The sequence below is a fragment of the Ylistrum balloti genome, unplaced genomic scaffold, assembly GCF_031769215.1.
Source record: "Ylistrum balloti isolate Yb309-2 unplaced genomic scaffold, AGI_CSIRO_Ybal_v1 Utg370442, whole genome shotgun sequence".
Classification (NCBI taxonomy): Eukaryota; Metazoa; Mollusca; class Bivalvia; order Pectinida; family Pectinidae; genus Ylistrum; species Ylistrum balloti.
In genome coordinates, this window is record NW_026782295.1 from 210,374 (window position 1) to 219,859 (window position 9,486).

Genomic DNA, 9,486 nt, shown 5'->3' on the forward strand with positions numbered 1-9,486 from the left:
CCTTATATATAACACAGCATGTTCAAACAGATACTTGTCAAAACACGGGTGCCATAGGTAGTTATCAAAGCGTTTTAAGACACAACAGTTTCCCGAACTGTCAATACCCAAGTTTCTGTCATGCTGAACGTCACTATCAATACACTACTAGACGTCACAAACCACTGCCGAAAAAAAACATGTGATGTCATAAACATGTATAACTGTACACAAGTGATATTTCTCTCCTTTTTTCATTATTCTATGTGTGTTTTACTGTTGTTGTGTAAACAAGACTTTTTGTCTTTTAGGATGAAAAGCTTGCAATATGTTGTCATTGTATGAGGTTTACGGTAGATCCAGCTCCAGCACATTCTGCACCTCAGCCTGGAGTCCGGGCAGCACAGGTATGCAGCTGAGTGTGTCACTGTTCTGCCACATTCACATCACCTGTTACACTGAATCAAGATTAATTACACCTGTCGCTCTCGCTTTTCCTAATTAACCTTGATGTCCAGTTGTTTTACCTACCAACTAGAGCGCATTCTGGTAGTACCTACCGTTATCTCTACTTAGAAGAGATAAGTCGGTGTAATTGGACATATCTGAGAGCTGAGCTTGCTGCCATGGATTAGATATTAACTGGTATTACATTGACTAATGAGATAGTTTAGTCACTTTATTGGACAACCAAACCTCTCTGTGAAATAGACACATCTTGTTATCAGTGTGGTGTCTAACACAGATGCCGCTTACGTCCTCTGGAACGTGGTGATATGTAGTTGCAGTGTTGTTGCAACTTGTTTCGTAATAGAATTCGGTTTTGAAGATAAAGTTGTCTTCAGATGTTGAGTGTAAAAGTCAAACATATTTATCACAATTAATACAGATTTTATCTAAACCTTTCTTTACAAACATCTTTTTTTTATTCGGTTAGATTGCTCACAGGTACAAATCCTAATTTGATAAGGTGTACTAGTAAAACTACTGAGGTTATACTTCAGTGGTTTTAGGGATTGTTCACTGTTATATATATAACTACTGACGTTATACTTCAATGGTTTTAGGGACTGTACACTGTTATATATATAACTACTGACGTTATACTTCAGTGGTTTTAGGGACTGTACACTGTTATATATATAACTACTGACGTTATACTTCAGTGGTTTTAGGGACTGTACACTGTTATATATATATAGCCACTGACGTTATACTTCAGTGGTTTTAAGGACTGTTCAGTGTTATATATATATATAGCTACTGACGTTATACTTCAGTGGTTTTAAAGACTGTACACTGTTTTACATGTATAGCTACTGACGTTACACTTCAGTGGTTTTAGAATTATAATATATAATAGGTAAACTATAAAGATATTCAAACAATAGATCCCGTTATTCATTGTCTTTGTTATTTTCCATCTAGTATCTAAAACTGAGATTTGAGTTACGTTTTAAAATCCTTTAATTATTCCGTTCACTGCCTTTCTAAATATAATGCCTCCTGTCTATCTCGTTAACATATGGCCTCATACATATACAACAAGTCATTTAAATGTGTCTTCTTGTTATTAGCAACGGGCATATCGACGTAACAAAAAACAAATGTTAGTAATTATCATCAAAACCAAATGATTATAATGTAAAATAACAACAACCACGAGAACAAAGATTTTACAACTGATGAAGTGGGGGAAGAAAACAAATCATAATGCTATTGCCACAGCAAACTAGAATAACTTATTTGTACACATGAACATGCCTTCCATCTTAAACTGGCCTTAACGATGGAATTTAGTTTTCTATAACTTTATATTCCAAAATTTCTTACCGCTAGAGTTCGTGAAAGCGTTCCAAGGGAGACAACTTCTACTTTTTTATCGCGCTTTATCGCAATCTGGCGACCGGTGCACAAGAGGCTTTAGGCAGATTAACTGACATGAAATCAGTGTTAGATTTGTTTGCTTTTTTCTGCTGCTGCTGTGTCGATGTTGTTGTTGTTGGTGCTGTTGTTGTTGTTGTTATTTATTTCAGTCGTTTTGAAACTGATTTTAAAATCTGGATATAACATCTTTACGTTTAAGTACATTTTTTTAATTGAGTGATTGTTAATGTGTGTATACAGATCGCTAAAATGTCTATATAGATCGTAATTGTTTCTATACAGATCGTTAATGTGTCTATACAAATCGCTAATGTGTCTATATAGAAGAGCTAGTGTATAGCTTTTATCATCGCCGGTAATTCATTTGGGGAAATCACCAGTCTTGAAGTCCAATGTTTTCAATGCTTGTTACCACTCTTTGTTTCGTCATATAAATGTGTTTAAGAACGTCACATTACTAAGATTGACTTAGCTTTACATGGTCAATCCTTCAAAGACTAGTGATTAGCCGAACCAGACAATTGATTTTCTATCTTTCCAGTCTCGTGATAATGACGGGGAATGCAAGTAACTTGTCTTGGTCTGACACAAATAGAGCAAAGATTGTACAAGTTTATTTTCAGGGTTTTTCTATCTAAAATAATATCTAACAACGTTAAAGAAGTCATTTAAATGCAGATATACTAATGTTTTTGAATATTTATCTTTTAGAACACCGGTTTGTTTGTTTGTTTATTTGGGTCGATTTGTCTGTCATATATATTTATGTTTTTTTTCTTGTTTTTTTTTTTTTTTTTAACAATTGTCATAAAAAGAAAAATTATTTGTTCACCGTTAAATATCATATTTCAAGAGTATGACAGAGTGTCTTTTTTAGCACTCCTGAAAAATTCAAAACATAGGTATATCTGTATATAAATAAATGTTGGACATATTAATTGTATGATACTTTCGGTACAGTTTTATCTTGTTTGTTTGTATCTTTGTAGCATCATTTATAAGCACTGTTTATATGTTAATGGTTGTATGGGTTTATGTTTTGTTTGTAGCTGTTTGATTCACCTTTGTCTACATCTATTGTTACTCTTTTGTCTTCATTTTATTGATTACTCTAATACTTTATATGGCGCTGCTTCCTTTTAAGTACATGTGTGATATTAAATAATATTTCAAGATGTATTTATGTCCTTACTTAAGACTGTACATTTTCTTTTATGACCGCATTCTTAAACTATTTCTTAAACTTTTTTAAACATCTGTACTGTTACATTTACACCTGCTATCTTTGTAAAATCTGTTATTTCTGGCCGATGCTTATGTTTGTGTTTAGAACTCTTTACTTCAATCACCCAGATTATCTATGAAGTTCCGTGAAGAGGTAGATCATGTCAGCGGGGTACACTTTATATCTGTATCGTTAGCATGCCTATAATATTTACACATTATGAGTGTCATTTAAATAGAAATATTGTAGACATTTTCCAAATATTTTCTGGTTATATCAGTTTAATAGCGATATGAGTCTTAACACCCGGGTCGAGTTATCACAGGACGTCAGCAGGCTGTACTGCGTAGAGATGGACATTCCTTATTTGTCGTGAGACACTCTATCATGACACATTATACACAATGTCTTTCGCCCAACGCAATTAAGAGCAGCATCAAATCCACCTGAATTATCTTTGTACTTAAAGGTACATTGTGTAATAACGAATTGATCCTTCATAATATTAATGATAATTGTAACTCTTCAGAAAGTTTTCTGCTTTATGACTGTCATAATAAGGTGTTAATACGTGTGTATAGATACTTCTATCATATACATTATATATTACAAACATATAAACGTTTCCAAAGGAATTTTGTTGATATTCTTGAGAGGTCAAAAATAATTGACCTCTATAATGAAAGAATCATAAATGATAACAGTCACTTGCATTAGAATGAAGCAAAAGTTGATATACCAACCACAATTCCTCATGTGGAGTTATCTCCCTTCTTCACCATACCGTAGTTGCGTTATGCTTATTTTGAATTTGCATTATAAATAGTAGAATTGTACATTGTGTAAACATACGCTAATGATATTAATCAGAAGTGTAATGAGTAAATCCGACTCATTCCGTTCCTATAGTCACCATAGACTGTTCCGTAACTTACCAGTATGTTCGCTCTGCAGGTACCAATATCGTTATACATAAATCCACATTTATGACATAAATCTTCACCTTTGCACACTCTTATAGCTTCATAATGTAAAGCTTGGCTTCCATTTAGCAGGAGATTTAATAACCATTTTCCAAAATAGGTGAGGTACTAAGTGAGATAAAAGAAATCTGGGAAAATCTTCTTTATCTACCATCCTCTCTCGCTACCCTGCCTTTACTCTCACGGGCAACAACCACCTAGACGGAAACATACATTTATTTAAACATTCTCTGAAATCTAGCAATCTATATTCATTCAATATTCCAGTTATGTCAACCACGAATCCCTTTCTGTTCGCATCTAGCATTTATGTATGTGAATTATTCGACACGATCTATTTTTTTTTTATCTAATCTATATAACTTTCCGAAGATGATGTGTAATGTCTTCGAAGCTAGTTCATCCAAGTAACCTCGTACACATTCCGTACTATATATATATATATGTAGTGAAAATATGGTAAATTCTGTGTGTCCAGAAAACTTATAAAAACTTAAAAAAAACTGGAAAACACAATGAGCTGTAAAAAGCGCTTATGTTTTACAGCTCATCGTGTTTTCCAGTTTTTCAGGTTTAGATAGATATATATATATCTTTTCAAAATCTTGTATTGGTTTTAAGATAAAATATTGTAGTCATTCTAACATCGATAAAATCCATAATTACGCAACCTACAGTACAGTGTTGTAGCAAATATTTTACATTTTATAATTTTACTGACAGTAACAGGGTTTTTTCACTCGGATGGGCCTCACACTGGATAATACAGGTCAGGTTCAAGGACAAGGATTGGAAGCACCGAAACCTCTCAGAGGAATCGAATCGTCCATAGATCACCAACCAGTTGGAAAGAAGCTTTTTGTGTTTAAACTTGTTTTTTTTATAACATCATAGATCTTGTGCGTGCAGCGGATTTTATAAATAGTTACTAGGTTTGCTAAAGAATGCTTCTCTCCAGTCACTGTGACCAATAAAAGTATTTAACTTGCGACCTTAGCAGTCAATCAAATATATCACGGCTGAAAGAAATAGTATCTTGTGTCAAAATTAAAACAAATATTACCAGATGAATATATTAGATATTTAACATAGTATCATCAATCACCAATACAAAAATAGCATCATTACAAGTTTCTCGATATACTGTCAGAGCAAAAAAAAAAAAAAAAAAACCAAGATGATTGTTTTGTAAACATATAACAATTAATAAAAGCACGTGCGATAAAGTAAACATGATACGTGACACCTCAAATCGTTAGTCTGTAAATATCTGTTAACTTAAAGCACTTTGTGATGCGCATATTGCAGGCAATTACTAATATATTATACCACAACAATGATTTTCGTATCTACATATTTAAACAGTAGGTAATCGCTACATGTATTCGACAAAACGTGTACATTGTTTAATATAACTGACGATTCCCTGAGCACCAACTCTTCTTTAAGATAATGTTTACATGGTTGGTCAGTCATGATGATAGGGAGTTGTAGTCTATTGCAGAAATGGTGTAAAGGTAAATTACACAAAATAAACGTTTAACTAATCAGATAATCAATAACTGCTAATGATTGACAACTTTCAATAAGTTTCACCATAGATCGATATGCTAACTGTATCCTTATTAATGCAACGATGGTATCTATAAATAAACTGTCTCGTTAAGCATTTTATTGTGGAAAATATATTAGAATTATTATGGTGGAAAGGAGATTTTGGAGAATTTTTGAAACATCAACTTCTATACTAAGTGAATGTGAATTTTGTATTGGACAATTGGTACTGTTTTTAGTTAAACTTGTACTGTCTTCTGATTTGAGTGAATTATCATATAATTATTGTGAAATATTAATTATGAGCTTGTACCTTTTCAGATTTGTGTAAATAATCATCTTTCAAATTTTGTCCTACATGTAAATTAGTAAAACTTGCATTTTTCAGATTTGTGTGAATTTTGTTTTTCTTATATATCAGTTAAACGTTATGTTTCTGTCAGCAGTATCATTGTGGCTTAGATTAACGTATTTTGTTACATTGTATTACTTTTTTGTAATTAAAATATAGTAACATGTCAATTTAATGAACACTTGCATCACCATTGTAGTGATGATATTAGAAATCTTCTTTAAGTTTCATAGTTTTGACGAACCAGAAAAAATATCTTTACTATAAACATTTTTTTATCACATAAAAACCTCTGTTATCTGATCCATTTGATCAGCTGTACGGTCAGAGAGACTATATTGCCTTTAAACTCTAAGTAAAACTATTTGATACGTAATTGATCACACAACTGTATTTGCACTCTATAAACCCTTCTCAGCTGAGTTATCTATTAAAGTAACAGTATGACAGAAACTTAGTTCTATAAATATATCCTAGCAGTATTTTCTTTATAAATAAGGGTATGATGATATCCATTTTTTATATTTTTTTAGCTGATTTATTGATATAATAAAGAATACACACACTGCTAAATTTATCCTCTATCAATTTCTTTTCACTGATCTATCCATGTATTAAGAGTATGGTAGAAATTACCCTAAAAGAATGCCTGTTATCTGTGTATTGAAGAGTACGATAATTTTCTTGAACATTTAACGGAATAAACTGTGTTAGATAAGGTTACATGTACGGTAGATATTACCCTCTGTAGTAAGTATCTCTTGAAACAAATGCTTGCGATTAAAGATATAATCGGATTTGTTTTATAGATCTATCTTTGCTGAAATGTCTATCAAATCAATTAGCCTTACTCTGTGAGAATTTATGTGTAATAAAGGCCAAAGTAATCATATGTATCGTTACTAATTTGTAGAGGTACGAACTCAGTCATCTTTGAATATTTAATCGTACCGGGTACCATCACCTGTGTAGAAGGACACGAGATAGAATTCGGTCTACCATAATCCGTGTTGCCTTTTTCCCCTTGAAACTTCGAAACTGAACCTTTAGCAAGCGCATCTCTTCCGAATAAAGCTTCTTCGCATGTCCGTGAATTGTGGTTTCCGTATTAAAGATGAAATGCTCTATTCTGACCTTAGTTCTAACAATAATTTTTTAAAAGAATTGTCAGAATTATCAATCATGAATGCTTTTACAGACACCGATTTATATTTCTTCGTCTTTATCATGCCAGCGATATAACTCTGTGTTGGAGCTAATAGTGAAAAGTCAAATCCCGCTTAACTAAACATGACTATAGATTTAAGATAAGAGGTGAGATTTAACCTGATATACCTGTCAGGGGTGGTGATTCGTTAGGTTATTTATGCCATGTCATACCAAGTTATACACATGATTAATATAGTTTTATGCATTGTTGTAATGTAATGTAATGTAACAGATTTGAAATAATTTTGTAGAGATCAAATGTATCAAATATTAACAATAAATTACTATTAATATCAATTTTGAGTCCCTTCCTTAATATTTCAGCTTATAGAAATATTACAGTTAAAGCAACCTTCGACATTCATTTTTGTTGAAAGTAGTCCAACATTTAATCCATCTATTTAATAAATAACGCATTGTTGTAAATTATATGAAACATTAATTGGAAGCCGACCCTTACAGACGTCACTAAAACCCCTTGTTATTATACAAGTCCATACTGCCCGCTGAGAGTACAGACAGTACATGGGACATTCACGGACACATGTTCTTTCCAGATATTTAATAAAGAACAATTTAAAATCTTTCCCGTGAAATGCTTTAGTTGACATTAAGCACTGAACTCGGCGGAGGAGCAGTATTACTTGGTATCAAATGCACATTCTTCTGTCTTTACATAAGATCTGAAAAACCTCTCTAGAAGCTAACAACTTCACCCGTAAACAGTTTCATCTCGATGATAACTCTACGTCAAACAATCCCTTACCAATATTACAGTTAAAAGTGGATACATTGACCTAAGCTTTGTTCTCACCAAACTGCTGATTAGAGAACTGCTCATCGCTAAAGATTTCTGGAAGGATGAAACAGCGGTACGCCAGAGTTTATGTCATTTCTTGAAAAACTCTGCAACTTAAAGGTGCTTCTCCCTCAAGGCTGACTTTTTCATTCAGTAGGAAAAATCTGCTAATGGAAGTTCGTCCTTAAGGTTTGTCCCGACCTAATTCTAATGAATACTAGCTATTTTTCGGAAACTACACATGTACTTCACATTATTTCTAAATCATGCAATGTTGTAAATAGACAAACGTTTTGAAGAAAAGGGGATGGTGCACTTCACATAGTAAATATTGTTTCTACAAATAAAGTAGACATTCGTAAAAGTGAATATGGGGACCAGCAACATAGGTCAAAGTTTTAGCTCATTTTTTTTTTATTTTCTGTGTCTTGAATTTGCACCAAAATTTCAAGCAAAAACGCCTACTTACATTATTGTATTTTCTGCACACAAAAAGAACTAGACTTGCTCGATAACAAGAGACCCTATTTACAATGTACATATTACCAAATCTTTCCAAAGTAGAACTACTAGCCAACCATGCTTCAGTTTTATTTTTAAGTTATTCAGCAATGTAAACAGCATTCAACTGAAGGCTTAATCACTTAAAATGGAATTAATGGTATGCCCTTCATCAACACCCTCGCATATATTTCTTCTATAAGAATATTAGATGTTTTTCCTATACATATGATTGTAAACAGTATTGAAAGTATGTTTCGTGATAAAATACGGAAAACGAATCATATTTAATTATAAAGGTAATCGCACTTGCTCTTATAAGTATTTGAACGACTTTTGATGATCTTCCAATAAACAACAAGAAAATACCAACATAATTACAATCCAAATATTTATTCAATAAAACTAGGGCAAAATATGAACTAAAGAAAGAATAAGGCCATATGTTCCGGTCAGTTAGAGACAATGCCTGCCATGTATACCTTGGTCAATCCAGGTAAGTAATGTGACGTTCTCAAATGAGAGCAAGGTTACAACAACGGAACCAATAGGGAACCTAAAGAGACCAAACACGTCCAGCTTCATATCGCAAAATTAAATATAATAGTATCAATAAGATCATCATGACGACCGTAAACTTCCCCATATTTTTGTCAACAATCTACATCTTTTGTGTTACGAGTTTGTCAGTCGGTTGACGATTCTGACACAGAAATCGTGATAATTTGAACAGGGAATATGTATGCCTGGGGGTTTATTTTTGATTATTTACCTTGTTCTCATGAAGGACTGTGGCATTATTTACTTGGATTTACATGGCGGGTGTCGTTGATGAAGCGAATAAAGAATATGATTACTTTTTCTCTGTGTACTTTTTCAGGAGTTTCATTTCTTTGTTTTGTGAATATTTTCTCCTAATTTCATCGAGTTTCATTTATTTTTATCTTTATTTATTTTTGTTATTGTATTTCAACATTTCTCGCCACTGTCAGCGTCA